Raw genomic sequence first — 17,954 nt, 5'->3', positions numbered from 1 at the left:
CCACAAGGTCTCACGCCTCAGTGGAGTATCCCGCATTCACAAGGTCTCACGCCTCAGTGAAGCTTCATGTTGTTCACGAGGTCTCACGCCTTAGTGAAGATCCATGCTTTCCACAAGGTCTCACGCCTCAGTGGAGTATCACGCATTCACAAGGTCTCACGCCTCAGTGATGCTTCTCGGCTCATCCCTTGGATGGCTAACAAACTGCTCAACGAGCGAAGGAGTACCAACATACTCAGAACTTACCAAACTCCTCAACACTTAGATCCGACGACACTTCTCGTTTTCCAAAAACTAAGGTTTGCATCCGAAGCTTCCTTTCGAGTTTATTATCTTTATTTAAAGATTTAGAGGTTGTTTAATGTCTTATGAGTTTTCTTTTCAAAATAATATCCTTTTTAGTCTTATCGAAATTCCTATAAGTTCTCGGGATCTCCTAATCCCCAAATGACTCCAGAGAATGTCTCGATCCATACACATCATAACAAGGCCCGAATCTCATTCGTCCTATCAAACTTTCTCAAAACTCTCAAATAAAAATCGGCATGACCTGCCCGCTATTCTCACGATTCAGAATCTCAGATTCCAGTGCAGAGCATATTTAAATCATCACAATCAACAACATGTCATATATCAATAAATCGCATCATAAACACTTAGCACTTAGCATATAAAGCATGCACCACACATCCTAAATTACCCAATTAGCACTTAGCATGTAATTCACTCATCAAAAACATTCAGTAGATGCATCATCTACATTGTCAGCCGAAGCCTCAGAAAACATTTTCCAATCACACACAATCCAGTGCATAAACAGTAAACAATGTCGAAAACATCGACCCTAAGCATTAACTAGAGATTCAGTGAGAAGCCCTCACCTGTAGATTCTCCAGGACGATCTCCTAACACTTGTTCACAATCAAAGGCTTGCTCCTCTGGGAATTCCTCAAAATCACCTTTAGAGCAAAACCACAGAAATACTATCAGAAGCTATCGAAAACTAAGCTATCGATACTTACTAAGGTTACTCGAAGTAATCTATACTCTAAGGTACGATAATCTAGCGCGAAAAGACAAGTTTTCGGAAAAGGAAATTTCCTCCTCCCCCTTTAATAGCTCACGGCCACTTTTGGTAATTGTAAGGTTCGGTTTTTCTTCGATCAAACTTGGTTCCTATGCTATCATTAGCCGTAACTAAGGGTATTCTGAACTCAGAAAAATTATCGGATCAAAAACTGTCGCAGGGGTATTTTGGTCATGATTTTTAACTTAGGATTTTCAAAACTGAAATCCCAAAAAATAAAATTCGACAAGGACGTCACCAACTACGTTTATGACAACTAATCCTACTAGCACTAAGCTAAGGCGATAGTTTTCAGCCTAAAGGTTGAAGCTTTACTCCAAAAACTCCAAAAATGGGTATTTTAGGCTCAAATTGATTCCGGCGGAATTCCGGCGACATAACGGAAAATCTAATCCGGCAGAAGTGATCTTGGGCACATAAAGAAGAGGTTTAGAATCAGAAATGAAAGATACAGGATAGTTTTGCAAAAAACCCATAAACTATCCGCTCAGAAAACTCTACAGAAAAGCTATGGAAAAAGCGATCAGAGGTAAGGATTAGCGACTATACCTCGAAGCCTTGAAGTAGCAACTAACGGATCAACGATCAAGCAAGCGATGAACAAAATTCTTCTTCCTTCTTCCTTGTTCTTGGCCGCGGATTTGAGGAGAGAAAATGGAGGAAAATTTGAGTTTTTCTTCCTTTCTTTGCTATATATAAAGGTTGGAAATTCGCGGGAAAATGAAAGTTTCGCGAATCTGATTTTTCCGGCGTCATTCTCCGTGAATTAATAGATATGTTTTGGCAAAAGAGTTCCAAAACTATAAAGAGGTCTCCTTGTATTTTTGGCAACTAAAGCATAGTCGGTATAAAACTATTTTACCCGATAAGTTGCTTTTTGCATCGAATGTCGGAATAGAAAACTTCCTTCTGAAGAAAGATTGAATCATCAAGAGAAATGGGCGTGCGCGTGTGGAATATTCATTTGAAGCTCTGAATAGAAAAAGTCTTCATTGTCGAGAAATTCTAGGGTTTTGAAATACCAGGGTTTCGGTTTCGGCAAACTTCCGATGATTGGAATCGGACGTTCGTAGATCCTAGAGTTTCGCCTCGAAACGATTTTGATATATGGAAAAAGAGAAGTTCTAACATTTCTCTGAAGATTTTTGGAATTAACTTCCATCGTGCCTAAAAGTGAAATTTAGCTATATACTAGGGTTTCTGACCTAGGTTTAAGCGTAAAACGATCGTGTTATAACTTTTATCGACTTCAATACGAACCTCAGACTTTTCCTGAACTTTCTCCTTCATACATTTATTTCATTTACTAAACTCTTGTTCAGGTTTCCCTTCGCCATGCATCAAACCTACTGGTGAATAAGAATTTATTCACTTGGTATAAACTGAAAAACTTGGGCCTTACACCTATAAACCACCGGACCAACGTTTAGTATCCACTTGTCGCCCCAGGCTTTAATGCTCTTGCCATTGCCCACTCGCCATAAGCCCCAACGTTGAAGAACACAAACTGCTTCATCCATACTAGACCAAGCATAGCTTGGTCCATACCCCTTCTTAATTAGCCTCAAAAATAGAAACCCGAGGAAAATATACTGCCTTATAGACTTTAGCCAACAAGGTTTCAGGTTTCGACATGATACGCCTCCAATTTTTCCCAACTAAGGCCATGTTGAAAGCTTTGAAGTCCTGAAAGCCCAACTCACCACTCCCTTTTGGGCGACAAAGAGAGAGTCCCATTTCATCCAATGAGCATCTCTCCGGGTAACATCATCCCCCCCCCTCGGAATAAAACCGACTTATCATAGCCTCAATCTGAGAGCACAAACCATCAGGCAAAAGAAAACAAGACATTACATAGGAGGGGATAGCCTGAGCCACCCCTTTGACTAGAACCTCACGACCAGCACGAGAGAGAGCCCTCATAGGTTGAGTTAACCTCCTTCACACAGTCCACTTCCTCCACTATTGCTCGGGAAAAAATAATACAATCATTTGCAAACAACAGATGTGAAATTGCAGGAGCAGACCGAGCAATTTTAATACCATGCAAAGAAGAATCCAAAACAGCTTTATTAATAAGCGCTGAAAAAACCTCACCACAAAGAATAAACAAATACGAGGATAACGGATCCCCCTGACGTAATCCTCTATGTGGAGTAAAAGGGGTCGGAGGCGCACCATTAAGCATTATTGAGAAATTCATAGTGGTAACACAACTCATGATGAGGTTAACCTAATGAGTGGGAAACCCCATTTTCACCAAGACACTCGCCAAGATAGGTCACTCTACTCTGTCATAGGCTTTGGACATGTCCAATTTCAGAGCTAACACGTCATTACAGCCATATATACGCTTCTTCATATAATGTAAGCATTCAAACGCCACCAGTGCGTTGTTCATGGTCGCCTACAAAAGCACTCTAGGCCTCACAAATCAAATCAGGAAGAATTAATTTCAATCTGTTCGCCATAGTCTTTGTTATAATTGTGAAAATGACATTACAAAGACTTATCGGCCTAAATTGGTTAGCATGCAAAGGTTTTTTCACCTTATGAATAAGAACAAGCAAAGTTCTGTTCACAATACCCGGAGAACAGGAACCATGCAGCACCTAAAGACAAAACTGAGCTACATCGTCTCCAATTATTGGTTCACTTATAACTGTGGTGATTTAACCCAAATTTTTATTCATTCATTTAAATAACTCATTTATTATTTATTCACATCGTATTTTCTCTTTATTTTATTTTAAGACACTTTCTTTTCATAACTTTCATTTTTTTTCCTGTCATAATTTCTATCATATTTCATAATTCTATTATCTCTTCTTTTGTGCATCTCCTTTTGATGGAAATGTGTTTCAAGTGTGAATGCAGCTGTATTTAATAACAAATATGTTGAATCGATAAAACATTGCGTAGATAATTGAAAATTATTGATTGTATTTTATATTTCTAAAATAGTCATTTTAAATAAAAGAATTTTAACTTTTATTCTTTTATCACATGTTTAGAAGTGTATTAACAATTCTGAAAACTACTATTCTCCTTACGAGAAAAAAACTTCAAAAATATTATAATAAAAAGAAAAAAAGGAAGGGGTAAAGGAACATTCCATGAAAAACACGAAATAGTGTTGGTTTTAAAATTGGCATTACCAAACTGAAAGCTGACGTTACAATCGATTTATCATCGTCTTAGTGTGGATATCGAGACAAACCCTAAAAAGGTCGAAGCTAAAATCGACTCTTTAGTTGGTGCCAAGGTTAGCGTCAATTAAGCCCACTCTATGCCGACACAATTCGCCGATATTATAGTTGATGTTAATCGTAACAACTAACCTTGGATATCATTTTCAACGCAGCAACGCAAAGTTCATGTAGAGGTTGATAATTATCCAATTCATCTCGTTCTTGATTTTCAATGATAGATAGAGTTGCATAATTTGATAATTAAAATATATATATATATATATATATATATATATATATACATTCTTGTTATTTTCCACCAAGTAACATGGATCGCCCGCTTTGAATTCAGTAATATAATTTGGTCTCTTAATTAATAAGATTTCTCTATTATCTGCCTTCAATATCAAGACAGAGAAAAGAGAAGTATGAGTGATTAAGAGACCAAGCTACAAAATTGAACTCAAAGGGTATAACGAAGATGCATGGTACTCTATAGGGGTGCACGAGTTGAGCTGGATGAATTTTTAACCAAAATAGAGTCTAAACCAATCAAAACTGTTCGGGTTGTATATGACCAAATTTTATCAATTTTTACCTTCAAACCGATCCGATCCAACTTGGCTACATTTGAGTTGGATCAGAGAGGTAGATCGAGTCACAATTAAAATGATACTAGATATGGAATATTTAAAATAAATGAAATTCTAGTTCCCGTTTGGCAGATGTCCTACGCGATGCTTAGGCAACAACTTTAACAATCGTATAATAGTAAGGAATAAAAGCATAAAAATAACAAGACACAACACCAAGATTGTTAAGCCAGTTCGGTGAAACTCCACCTATGTCTGGAGGGTTTGCACCCAAAGAAAGGAAATCCACTATCTCAAGATTTAGGAACTACAGACACTCATGAACCCACAACTCATAGTTCTTTTCCTAATTTACCCAGTGTATTTCTACCTAGTATATCGACCTAGATATAAGAGCCCCTCTCACTTTCGCTCAACCACTGCCACAGTGATTGGTAAGAACAACAACCAGTAGATTTTTAACACTCAAGAACACAGAACTCAACCTTGCCTTATAGAATCAATGAGCAAGGTGAGTTCACAATCAACACAAGGACTAGCACGAAATCACAACCCTAAAACACTTGATCTATTACGCTCAATAGCTTCAGTCATCTTCACGTTTTAGGTCTTCACATATATATATACTTCAGCCGCAGCACTAGGGTTTTCAAAACGCTGAAGCAGTAGTCCAACAACAACAAATCAGAACGCAATCTTCCATTAATGTTGATTGCGTTCACATGTCAATCACCATAAACACAATAGGAATCAATCCCTTAATAAGAGATTATTCCAACAATAAAACCAGCCCAAAGAATAGCTACTTAAAACGTAAGTAACCACAATAAAGTCTTCACCAGATTTCTAGGGCACACAATAGCACTCCAAGTAAAAGACTGATGTCCTGTGCTACACAAAGGCAGATGTCACAGCATCTGCTGCGACATCAGATTGTTTTGGACAAAATGCAAGCCAACCAAAAGTAACAACAATAAAGTGAATTTTTTTTATTAAAAAATTAAATAAATGACAAATCCAAATAGCATGAAAATCACGCAAAAAAGTACACTAAATTAATAGCATGAAATAGTACCACATAATAGAATCAAATGGAAAATAGAAAAATACCATAAAAATAATAAATCCAATTACCAAATAACATGAAACTATCAAAGTTAATAAGTGTGTCACAAACATTTAGCATTAGTGATTTATGTTTAGTATTTTTTACAAACATTTAGTATTAGTATATAGTACTAGGAAAAAAATTATTAAAAAACTATTATGTTAAATCCGAGTATTGGGTAGGGTTGGATTGATTTATTCTTGAACCCGATATCCGAACCGAACATGATCGATTGAAAGAAATTCATCCTATTGAATTTGTTTTTGTTTTCCCAATTCAACTCATACTTTTGCTATTGGATGATGCATAAAATTATTTTTATATATTTCAATGATCAAAACTATTTAGTTCTATCTACCGCTGAACAATAAAGAAAAGTTGTAACTGAATAATTATCAAGCACAATATAAATTTAGCGCTGATGTCATGAAAATAATTCTAACATGTCTATAATGGTTATAAGACATGCAATAATAATCATAAGGAATAACAATCCCAAACAAGAACTAACACCAATAACAACAATAATACTATTACATTTATTACTTTGATCCATGACATAATCTAACACTTCCATCCTTTTTTGTAGGTCTAATTTTTTTTTCATCAAAATTCGTTAATCGAGGCAACTTCTTCTTTGCTTGTCTCCCTCGGTCCTTGCTATTTCTATCTACTATCCCAGCAACGATTTCTCACCCGATAATAGTTTCTCAAGTTCCTCTTCGATTAGGGTCTTTGATTACTCTATAAATAATCTAATACTCTTTTATAATAAATTCATTTAAAGGTATCTATTCTACTAGTAATTAAATATTCATTTCACATATCGATCACAAGTACGTCTATCACATTATAAATACATTAACACAAATCAAAGTTATTTAGTAGTACTCACAATGGGGGCAGAAATGACGTGATAGTCGGGTAGCAACGACACTGCAATATAGGGCGCACAAAGTGAGCGCTCGAAAGTGCGACAACTGTAAGACCAAGATTTGGTCATGTGGTACAACTTTATGTTTTGATGATAACAAGTTTTTTTATTGAATATGAACAATTAGGGCATTCTAACGTTTGTCCTTTAAGTGTGTGACAAAGGACCAAAGAGTAACCAATGAAACGCTTCTGCATTCACTACGTTCTTCTGAACGGTAGTAAACGCTTCAGATGTTCTGAAGATTAAAGCTCTGATGTGGACTCTGATAAATTCAAGTGTTGAAGTTCTGAAGATCAGAAGTTCTGAGTGAACGGTCTAGAAGCTTAAGACTTGAAGATTCTGAAGTCTAAAAGTAAGCTGGCTCTCAAGACCAAAGTACTTCCAAGTCAGAAGACCGGAAGTTCAGAGTGAACGGTCCAGAAACAGAAGTTCCGAAGGTCAGAGGATCCAAGCGTCCTTCTGATTCTGATCACATTGCTTCACAAGTTCCAACATGAAGTGTCGCCAAAGATCAGGAGTCAACTAGGCTAAGGCAATGTCATTGTCAATAGTACAAAAGCAAGTGTACTATTCTGACCGCCTTACCTACGATGGTTAGCCATAGCAGGTTCTGGAATTTCCAGAATTTCCCTCCAACGGATGGATTCTTTCAACGGATACAAACCCTAAACCTTGGAGTATTTAAAGGTTGAAGATAGAATAAATTGGCTAAGAAACTATTGTGCAATACAAGTGAAAACCTACAAGCGAAGACCTTACCAATATTTCTTCATTGTTCTTATTGTGTTTACCTCTGCTTGTTTAGAAGCAACCCTTTGTAAACCTAACATTCTACAAACTTTGTTTGTATTTCATTGAGAGATCAGTGAGGTCAGGATTCTTTAGAAGACTAAGACTTGTGTGTCTTAGTGTTGCTAGTTCTTAGATTTGTTAGTCACTGAGCAAGGTGTGCTAGTGCAGTTGTAACAATCTTTGAATAGTGGATTACCATCATTCTAAGAAGGAAGAAATCACCTTAACGGGTGGACTGGATTAGCTTGAGTGATTTATCAAGTGAACCAGGATAAAACACTTGTGTGCTTTTCTTTATCCTTTATCTCTTGCACCTTGTGTTCTTTATACCGAGAAGATTTACCAAAATCTTAGAGGGAAAGCTTTAAAACTTCAAAACCCTATTCAAACCCCCTCCCTTTCTAGTGTTTTTCATACCTTTAACAACAACAGTGCAGCGAGAGACATTGCATCGGGCGGTGGATGGAGGATGAGAGAGGGGGAGGGTGACAGCGGCAGGGGATGAGAGAGGGGTAGATGAAGAAGAAGATAGCGACTGTGGCCGAGGCGAATAAGGGAGGGGCCAAGGGAGAAAAATATGATGAAAATGGCTAGGGTAGGGGAAGGCAGAGAAGAAGATGGTTGCACAGGCAGAGGAGAAGGGAGGCACTAATAATGACGGTTATGGAGGCAGAGGGAAGGGAGAGGAGGGGGAAGGAGACAAAGGACAAAGAGAATGTGGGTTAAGGTTTGGACTGTGAAGAACGTCAGGGTCTTATATTGAAGGCAAGCTAGGTGGTCATACAAATCAATGATAGATGACCTCTGCCCTATGAAATGGCTCATACACTAGCAAGTTAGAATCGGCTCTCACTGGCGCTAATATGGCCAGTGATTTTAACATTAGTCACTTGCCGACGCTAAACAAAGGAAGGCACACGCTTCGTTGGCGGGTAACTTTTGCGTCCGCTTCCGCTAACACTAATTTGCAAAATGTCGACGCATTGGCGTTGGTCTAGCCGATGCATCATTTAAATGAATTTCCTTTTTTGGAAATGTTGCGTTGGTTTTGCATCAGCTAAGTCGACTCTAATAAGTAAAAGGCTTGATTCCAGTTTGGGTCCCTGATGTTTTAGAAATGTGCGATTTGCGTCCCCCATATTTAAAACGTGCGGTCAAGCTTCCTGACGTTTCTAAAACATGCGATCGAAGCCCTTCCGACCATATCTGTTTGGTTCTGTCTGTTGACCAAACGGTTGTGTCCACGTGTAATAAAACGAGCGAATTTACACCCTGATCTTTCATCTTTGTGCAATTTTCCTCCCTAATGTTTAAAACAAGCGAATTTACTCCCTCATATTTCAATAAAATTTGAAATAAAACAATTTAATTAAAAAACTAAAGAAATCATTAACAGATGGTAACAAAAAAAGATCATTAATTTGTTTCAGAAAAAAAACATATCATTAATCTTGAATGAAAACAAATCATATATTATCAAAGTAACACAACCTGAAACAGATTCAAATCAACAACAACTCAAGAAAAAAAAAATTGAATCTTCAATTCATGTTCGTTAACAAAACAACACATTTATCAAGAATTAAAATAACAATTTTCTCCCTAGTTCATCTTCCACTTTTAAACACACATTTCTCTCCATCTTTCATGAAAAAACAGATCCAGCTGACAAACAAAAAACACATAAATAATGCAAGAAACCAGAAATCCAGGAAGATGGGAGGAGGTAAAACCCCATAAAATTTAGAGAGGGATAAGCCATTTTCATCTCATCAGATTTAGCCACCCATTCATCTTTCAGAATCATTGTTGCCCTCTCTGGCTGAAATTCATGGCCATTGCAAAACCTCAGAGCCACATCCAGATCTGCAACAAGCCATCAGTTACTACCCAGAAAACCCATAAATCATCAAAGCAACGAAACCCAGAAAGGAGAGTGGAACTAGGGGATTTGCAGGAGGTGATAGCGTTCCTTGTGAGCATACTGGGAGTGGCGTTCTACATGTTTAAGGATGATGTCCTCACTGAAGTTGTGAGAGTTGGGATTTAGGGATTTGAACAGAAAAAATTGATGTCGATTTTGTAGATGTGGGTTTTGTAATGGAGAATAACAGGTTCAGATCTAAAGGAGAAGAAGAAGATAGTGAGTTCAGAAGGAAGAGGTGGTGGTTTGGGGTTGGTTGTATATGGTAGACATTGGTTATGGCTATGGTGAAGAGAGTGAGATTACAGATGAAAAAGATGAACTGATTTGGATTCTTTTTAATTTATATTTAGTTCTATTATTATATTATTTAGTTTTTTAATTAATTTATTTTATTTTAAATTTTATTGAAACATGAGGGAGTAAATTCGCTCGTTTTAATCATTAGGGAGGCAAATTGCACAAAGAAGAAAGATCAGGGAGTAAATTCGTTTGTTTTATTACACGTGGACGCAGCTCCGTTTGACCAACAGACGGAACCAAACGGATATGGACGGAAAAGCTTCGATCGCACGTTTTAGAAATGTCAGGGAGCTTGACCGCATGTTTTAAACACGGGGGACGCAAATCGTACATTTTTCAAACATCAGGGACCCAAACTAGAATTAAACCTAAGTAAAATTTAACGTTCATGACCGACGTTACTCTAAGGGTCCTTCTTTGTTTCTTATTATTAAAATAGAGAATAAAAAGTTTCTTGTATTAATTTATTTATCTTTAATCAAAAAGAGAGAATTATATATAGTTACATTGAATTAATTAAAATATGCAATATAAGATGGAGCTCAATTGTTTTTTCCCCTTCCTTTCCACACCATAGGTTGAGGATGAAAATGATGGAATTTGTGCAAAGTTTTTTTTTTCTTCAACTCTCTCATTTTCGTATCTTGAAATTTATATCAAACAAGGTGATGAATGTATTTATCCAATACTCCAACATATGTACTTCTGGTACCGCATGTGATTAATTGCCAGTATTCCAAATATGGTACTACGGAAATTTCACAAACTACTCATTTATTATGATACTAATGAAATTGGTTGCTTGTTCTCATGTAATATTTTTATAAGCAAATAAATTTTATTAAAATACATAAGAGGTATTCTTGTTGAGGTGCTTGTAACAGTGAAATAAGTCTCAAACATCATCTAACCATCTAATATAAAGAGTGAGATCAATTATTCAATATAATATATGAAACATAGGTTCAGTAAAGAACTATGTTATCTTTTTACTTTTATTATTTAAATTCTCATTCTCCCAAAAGGATAGGCACGATTCATGTGCAAAATTAGTTTGTGTATAGTCATTAGATGGGAACAGGTGTTGTTATTGACCATGTATAGTTTATAATTGTGGGATTAGCAGTGTAATCCTATGACCTATATAAATGAAAAGGACATATATGGAGTACTACGTGGCGAGGCGTTGTGGTTGCAGTAAATCAAATCATTCATCACCAAATGCCAAATTAACACAGATCGTCAGGAACCACCAAACCAAATGAGCCCTTTTTTGCCCAGCTTTGTTTTTGTCCACATCCTTTTTGAGTTTTTGGCACAGCTATTCTCTATTGAGCACTGACCACACTCATCATCGCTACACTGCACACAATCTTCATTGTTTGAAGTTCCCTTTTATCCTCTCCTCTCTGCTCAAATTACGGGTATGCCATTTTACACACACATCAACTTCATATTCTCTCGATTTGTGATGATTTGTATATCTTTTCTCTTCTATCATATTTTTACTCTCTTTTAAAATATTTCTATAAAGTTTGTATACGTACCCCAGTGCGCACCTAAAGTTATATATTATATGAGTAATGATATATACACACCTCATCTTTTAAACACTTCATTTTCACCTATTTTTGTTTCTACCTCTCTCCTTTTATCATCTATCACATCTCATACGTTCTCTCTCTTACTTTTTCTTTTCTTCCTATCTCTCTCCTCCTCCACCTCCTTCCACCTCAAAATAAGGTGTGAAGAAAACATTTTCCATATTAAATTTCTCATTTTTCTTTTATTTCTAACTTCCCTATCTTAGTTGAAAGTGTATATTTAGTGTGAACAAACCCTTATCCTTCTCACTAACGGAGTATTTGTTAGAGTAAACTTTGTGACGATAAAAGATGCCGAGTGAGATATGAAAAAGGAGGATAACCAACTATGTTTGATTGCTCAAGATAAAGGAGAAGAGAGAAAGAAATCGAAGTTTCCACCCACTTTTTATGGTCTTCACAATTAGCGAAGAATTGGCAGCAAACCCTTTTTTTTCATGCTATATACTTTCATCAATGGCGGTGCACAACCGCTGGAATGTGAATATTTGGCCGCAAGTACTATTAAAATCATATATATAAATAACCTTTAATATAAAAATATTTTTTTCTCTCTTCACCTCAATTCTTTCTCTTTTCTTTATTTCATACTAAATAACCTACAGAATGTATTATATTTCTCACTTTTTTTTTACTCATCTTATCTCTTCTCTCTACCTCACTTTCAAAAGAGAATAAGTTCTTACTCACAAATAAAAATCTCAATATTAGATATATAATATAAAATTAAATTATTATGTAGAATAAACTGAAATGCGACTAAGAGTATGTTTGTTTCTAATTGAAAACAATCATTATTGTTTTAAAAAAGGAAATTAGTTTTTAGTGATTCTTGGCAAAATCATAAGCTTAATTGTGTTTGGTTATACTAATAAGAATCACTTTTTAAATTTTTTCTCTACTCAATATAATATAATAAATGTTCCTCATAAGTTAATCATAGTAGTTTTAAATTTTTTTAGAAAAGAGAAAGATATATAAATATAAATATAAAAGTAACTGTTGAAATCAGAACAAAGCCCATGGGGAAAAACCCCGGGAAGGGATGATTCATTGATTAGTACACCAAAAAGCTAACCACCTCGCTACTCTTACTAACTTTGGAGAAGAGGCCTAATATTATCTGCTACGCCTTGAAGGGCAACTACGTCCGAAAAATCATACACCATACCAAGTCGAACCCTTGTGGCCAAAGCCGCTCTCGCCCGCGTCATAACACCTAGAGGACCCTTAGATCTTGTGGTTCAAAAACCACCAAATAATTATCTAGAGAGCTCAAACCAACCTCTACACGGCGAGAAGTAGGGCGAACCTCGTGCCCCGCTGACAAACCTGAGCTCTTCCCGTTCCTTGGGCGACCACATCGACTAGGAGTTTTATAAAAAATGTTAATTTTAATTTAATTTGAAAAGTGATTTTTTCAGAAAAAATGAAACAAACTGAATCTAAATAAATTTTTTATTGAGATAAAGAAATGAATATTTTTCTCATGGTGGACTAAACACAATGTATGCTATGAAATGCTAAATACATAAAAGAGATTAATGAATGTGCACTATCAGTGTAAAGAAGTTTTACACTGACGTCCAATCACATTATGCAACATAGGACTAAGTGGTTACAAATCTTTTTAATTTTAATTAGTAAATTAAAAATTACTGATGTGGTGAAAATCAATTGGATGCATGTGTAAAATAAATTTACATTGTCAGTGCACCTCCTATTTTCTCTATATAAAAAGAATTTTGATTCAAATTTACATTTAATTTATTTTCTCTTTTATTTTCCATCACTTTAAGTAGCCCATTCTTAACGGTAAAAATTGTATATTATTTTCTTAGTTCTTACCTGTCATACACATGTATACGGTAGATATTGTTGTATGTATAGTATATATTGTCTTAGTTATTGGCCCTTTTTTTTTATCTTGACTCTCTACTCTCAAATTTCGGCCTCCGTTCTAGCCCCACTTATTAGATGCAATGTGAAGTCTGTCATTTAATTTTTTTTTAATAAGCAAATTGAATTAATAGGCACAAGGGCCACTTAGGGGTGTAAGCGGGTATGGTCCGATTCGCGAATCCGATCAAACCGATCTGAACCGAACACATTATGGTGAGTTGGATTGGATCATTGGTTTTGTTCGAATTTTTTTTACTGAATCTAATCACCATCTGTTCGGGTATTGGATTCGGGTATTGAAAAACCGACTTATATTCTGAACCAACCCAATGAATTAAGAACTTTTTTTACATTAAGCTCAAACACTTTCAGCCAATTACATTACATATTTATATTTGTATTAGAGATGTTAGTTTTATTTAGATTATATGGATTATGTCATTATCGAATGTTATTCTTTAAAAGTGTTGGATTTTTCTATAATTTTTTTTAAAATTTTTCACGTTTTTAGAATAATTTTCGTGCGTATTTCTAAATAATATTTTTTATTTCAAATCCGACCATCCGAACCGAACCAACCTGATCGGGTTTATAAGTATAAATCATGTAATCCGAATCAACCCAAACCGAACATGTTTGATTGATTCTGACATTTAAACACCTCAAATCCGAAACAATCCGGTTCGATTACACCCCTAGTGCCACCCATAGTAAAACCGGCCCGTTATTTAATAAGACAGGTTTTCTTTTAGAGTTTAATTTCTATGCACTGATGGTATAAAGTTTTTTTACACCATCAACCAATCAGATTTCAAGGATGTGAGAAAATATCTCTTTTTATTTAATTTCATTAATTGACGTGACACATCCTTAAAATCTGATTCATTGACGGTGTAAAAAAACTTTACACTGTTGGTGCATCATCATTTTTCTCTTTCTTTTAAGCTTAACAATGGCTACTCAAAACCCTGGAACTAAGAACCTCATGTTCATGTAACAACAAGTACGTACGCATTACATCATTCATGCTTCACAGAAAACGGAATGCAGCACAACTGAATTGATCCTGCATGTTGAGAAATAGGATAAAGGACGACATTGATTAGATCTTGACAGCTTCACATTAATAAACAACTTGACATACATAGTTAACATGCACACCCCATCAACATATGCTATAATTCCAAACGAAAATGCATAACCCTTATCTTTTTGGTATGCAAAGCTCCAAAATCTAGCTTCCCTCTAGTGCAGGTAATCAAGATTGAAAGGAAATCCTCAAAGTATACATTCATAATATGCACAGTGGTCTCTCTCGTATACATAACTTCTTAATTTCCTACTACATATATTTCTGTCCTCACATTAGAACAATTTAATTAGCCGGCACATGAGCCATGGTGACTACTGCAGGCACCCCACGTCCCCACCCTCAACGCACATAAGGTTAATCTCACTTATCAATACCAAAAGCTTGCTTTTTGTCATCAAGTTCGAACTATTTGATAGAAACCTCAACATGCCTCCAAAACTATGACATGTCCAACGCGTGTACGGCAAATATGATTTGACTTGCGTCCATGGAAGGTCCACGATATATGTATGTTATTATCACCATCATGTAAGATGAAAGAACCCTTCTACATAGATCTTGCGTTGCGCGAGTACATACATGTTAAGCAGTGGTTTTGAACCACAGTTAAATGCGAATAGATCAAAAAAGAACTTTTGGGGGGATTTTCATTGACAAGCCAATTTTGTGACGATACTATAGTGTTCGTCAACAGCCAGAATTTTTAAAATTTAATTTAAAATACTCTGCAAAACGAGGCTGTCAGAAATTCACACATGTCGGACAGATATTACAACTTTCGTATATACGTCAAACATAAGCATTTGTTGGGAGAGACCTATCAATTTAACGTGATCTTAGAGCATCGGGGGATTTGTCTCATGGTTGCCGGCTGTGGTAATACCTTGAGAAAAAAAACCAAATCATAAGCAATGATATTTTGTTGAGTAATGTGTTGTTTAGTTATAATTAGTATAATAAATTAATTATTGTTAGTGAACAGTTACATGAATTTAGTGTCATTGGAAATACTTAGTGCTTGGTGGAGCAAATAAGGGCTTAATTAAGGATTTGGTCCCTATCTTTTACCTCTATTTTTGTTTTGGTCTCTCACCAGAGTAAATATAGACAATCGTCCCTAATGTTTGGGGAAATGATTGGTTTTGGTCCCTCAACCATTTTTGGTCAACGCCGGAGTTCCGCTGACGTCATAATTAATTCCCCAAAATGGTGATATAGTTAGTATCTATAAATATTAATTAACTAAAATAGATATTAACTATATCTTAATTTAATTTTTAAATTTTTTATTAATTAGATCATTAATTATTTAAAAATATGAAACTAATAATTAATTAAACCCATTTACCCAACCCCATCCCAGCAAACCCACTTCCATCGCCAGCAACCAATTAAGCCACAACCCATAAACCCACCCTCACCCCAGCAAATCCAAAAACCCTGGCCCCACCCAAATCCTTTAAACTAACTCACCACAATAGAAGAAAAAGAGAAGATAACAAAGTGGAAAACTGCAGATCGAAGGAGAAAGAGGCGATTGCAATGGTGACGGTGGCGAACTGCAGATCGAACGAGAAATAAGCGATGATGATGGTGGCGCAACACCTCTGATGGTCACGTGACGGCGGCTATGCTTGGATCGCAGCTCGAAGACGGTGGTCTCGTGTTTGAGCTATGGAGGTTCTGGTTCGTGAAGGTCGTGCCTCGACAACGGTGGTTGATCGAGGCCGTACCCGATACAAATAATTAATTTAGAAAACTGTAGTAACTAGGAAGTGACTCCTAGGTCGTTTCCCAAGGATTATCGTTTCAACAAATACTCAATATTAAAAACGCACACACTCAAAGGGGGGTTTTGTGATTCAGTTTCAAGGACTAGCAGAAAGTAAAACAGATTAATAAAATCAAGTAAAGACGGACGAATCCCTTTGTTCAGTATATCGCTGCTCAATCACGGGTATCTAAAGATCAATTCTTGTTATTAGTTTCCTAGTTCGTGAGAATTAATTAACTAAGCGATAACTAATTCACAGATTCCTAAACTAAGCGATTAAGAATCGTTTACGCCCTAATATGAACTAAGCGAACATACATCATCTTCTATTTCTAATCAAAATGAATTAAGCAAACCTAAGCCAGAAGTAGAGATGAAGAAAACTAATCAGGCGAATTCTATTAAGCACTATACCTCAAGAGCGCGATATACTTTGCAAAGGAATTCGTTCGAAGGAAGTTAGCCTTCCATGGATGGGGCGAATTCAACAATTAAATTGGAGGAAGCAGGGAATAAAAACATAAACCCTAGCAGAGCTCTAATAATTACTGAAAAACGAAATTATATTAAATAATAGCATAAGGCAAAAGGTAATTGTTTCTCTCAGCACAAACCCTTAAATAAGAGTTGAGATCACAAATCCTAATCAACATCAAATCCTAAAAGATAACAATAAATCCTAACAAATCCTAAAGATAGAGAGTTTTAAAATAACAACCTAAATAAGTTTGAATCTTAAAGATATCAAACTTAATTTATTCCGAAATTAAATCCTAATATTTCATAAAATACAATCTTCACTCCAGCACAATTAAATCTTCATTCCACAAATCTCCAAAATGCCCTTGATGTCAAATAAGACCTGAAAATAAGAATAAACGTAATTAGACCAAATAATAGAAATCACTGTCAAGTAAGGTCAATTAATTGCGAATAATCATTAATAATGGCAAATTAAGGCTATGTAAAATGGGTAAAATATTGCTCATCAAATACCCCCACACTTAGCCTTTTGCACTCGTGGGCCAAATAAAGAATTAAGAACATGAAAACCAATTTGAAACTAGAAGTGAATCATGCAATAACCTAAAAGATCACATACTTAACAATGAATCCTAGGAAATGTAGAGAAATGGGCAAAATCAAGTGAAGAATCAAAGAGACAAGAAATCCATGAATATCATCCAAACATCCAAGCATGTAAAGTAACCAATCAAACCAAGAGGTGAGAACAAAGATGATAGAACCTCACAAGTTATGCTCTCAAAGTGTTGACACTCAAGTGTTTAAGGTTTGTGTTTACGCTCAAGGCACTTCATGAGAACAAACACTATCATAGGCTTGACAAGCCGCTAACATCAACAATCAAAAACACATGCACATAAAGATCAAAAAGGACTTTTGAAGGTTGTAATGGGGCCAAGGACAAGGTAGGATAAAATATAAGATAAGTAGCTAAAACCTTAGGAAATAGAGGAGCAATGGGGAATAAGTAAAAAGTAAGTCAAAATCAACCCAATATAGCATAAGATTTGCAATTCTTCCTCCAATTCCACACTTCAACTTTTCATCCTTTCAATCATTTTTTTCCTCTTTGGCCTTCTTTTTTTTCTTTTCTGTTTTTTTTTTCGTTTTTGTTTTTTGTT

This window comes from Lotus japonicus, chromosome 5 (assembly GCF_012489685.1).
Source record: "Lotus japonicus ecotype B-129 chromosome 5, LjGifu_v1.2".
Classification (NCBI taxonomy): Eukaryota; Viridiplantae; Streptophyta; class Magnoliopsida; order Fabales; family Fabaceae; genus Lotus; species Lotus japonicus.
This window is presented reverse-complemented; position numbering follows the sequence as displayed.